The sequence below is a fragment of the Tamandua tetradactyla genome, chromosome 9, assembly GCF_023851605.1.
Source record: "Tamandua tetradactyla isolate mTamTet1 chromosome 9, mTamTet1.pri, whole genome shotgun sequence".
NCBI classification, from domain to species: Eukaryota; Metazoa; Chordata; class Mammalia; order Pilosa; family Myrmecophagidae; genus Tamandua; species Tamandua tetradactyla.
In genome coordinates this window covers 104,318,460-104,319,807 of record NC_135335.1, presented here as the reverse complement: position 1 = coordinate 104,319,807, position 1,348 = coordinate 104,318,460, and the positions used below count along the sequence as shown (strand labels likewise).

The window sequence follows — 1,348 nt, the reverse complement described above, 5'->3', positions numbered from 1 at the left end:
AATCCAATGGCTGAGAGATTTGCACAGAAGCAGTGCTGTCGTCAACTGTCCCTCAATCCAAATGACACCTAGGCCAATCCCAGGACATCTGAAGGACACTATGGAGCCTGGTTTAGATTTAGATCTCCCCTGTCTCAAGGCTTCCAACTAGAAGATTCCTTCTGGAACTCCTTGAAGAGTCACCTCTAGAATTCCTTAACAGCTGAGAAGTTATCAAAAGAAGAGAAAGACCCAGACTTAGCCACTGTACTGCAGAATCATGAAAGAATGTCAGCGTATTACCTGGTCTGCAGTGTGTGCATATTTCTCACAATCTTGGGAAGTTACATTCCTGATGTTATGCTAGCTGTCTTCTGTTACTGTGTGCATTTTTGTGTCCACTAAGTGTAATGATATTGGATCAAAAATGTACAACAAAATCAAACCAGATCTGCTAAAACTAGACTTTTGAATCAAAGAATATATAATCAGAAGAAAAATATGAGATCTGAAGCCACTAAAGAAAAAGATGACAGTGTATTAGGCTTTTCAGTTTTTGTCCTAAGATTAGCTTCACAGTTGCTGCCAAAGAGCTATCGGTGTCTGACATGGATGCGTCAGAGGTTTCCTGACCAATAACGGCACCTTCAACCTTTCAGAAGGATATATTCCACAGATAGACACTTCAGGCAATGTTGACCAGCCTAGTGAATATGATACAGTCTCTCAAGCCCTTTCAAATTTTCCATGTGTAGAAAATGGTATGGGAACAAATGATGGTGATGAAGTCAGCCTTGGCTTACCCACTGAGCTCAAGAGATAAAAGGAACTGTGGTTGGACAGTGGTCCCAGACCAAGCAAAAAGAAGTAGTAAACAGCTGGTCTCACCCTTCCTCTGAACAGTGACCAAAACTTTCACTTCCTGAGCAGACCGGCTGGGATGTCATCACAGCTGCGGTGACTGCTGCTGTCAAAGACCAGTTAGAGGGGATGCAGCAACCACTCTCTCAGGCAGCGCCCAGCCTCATAGAGCACAACAGACACCAAAGAAGCAATGACTTTGACCATCTTGATCAGTCAGAGCTCGATTAAATTGAGAGTGAACTGGGACTTACACAAGATGAAGAAGCGGAAGTACACAAACTAAGAAGTCATAAGGCTTAAGACAGCAGATGTAATCAGCAACTGATGAGGTTCACATGCCTTTGGCTCATGTCCACAGCAATAGAACTAGGCGCCTTCACCTAGCCAAGTTGACACCTGAATCTAACTACCATACTCCCTCATCCTTTATATTATGTCATAGAAAAAGTTTCCTAAAATGTTAAAACTTGATTCTGATACGTTTTATGAGTGATATGTCACCAAA

At 42.4% G+C, this 1,348-nt stretch overlaps 1 pseudogene; it reads left to right on the top strand.

Moving 5' to 3' along the window:
* Positions 1-267: 267 nt before the first annotated feature.
* On the top strand, positions 268-1,143 carry LOC143645777 (reticulophagy regulator 1 pseudogene; annotated as a pseudogene).
* Positions 1,144-1,348: the final 205 nt, after the last annotated feature.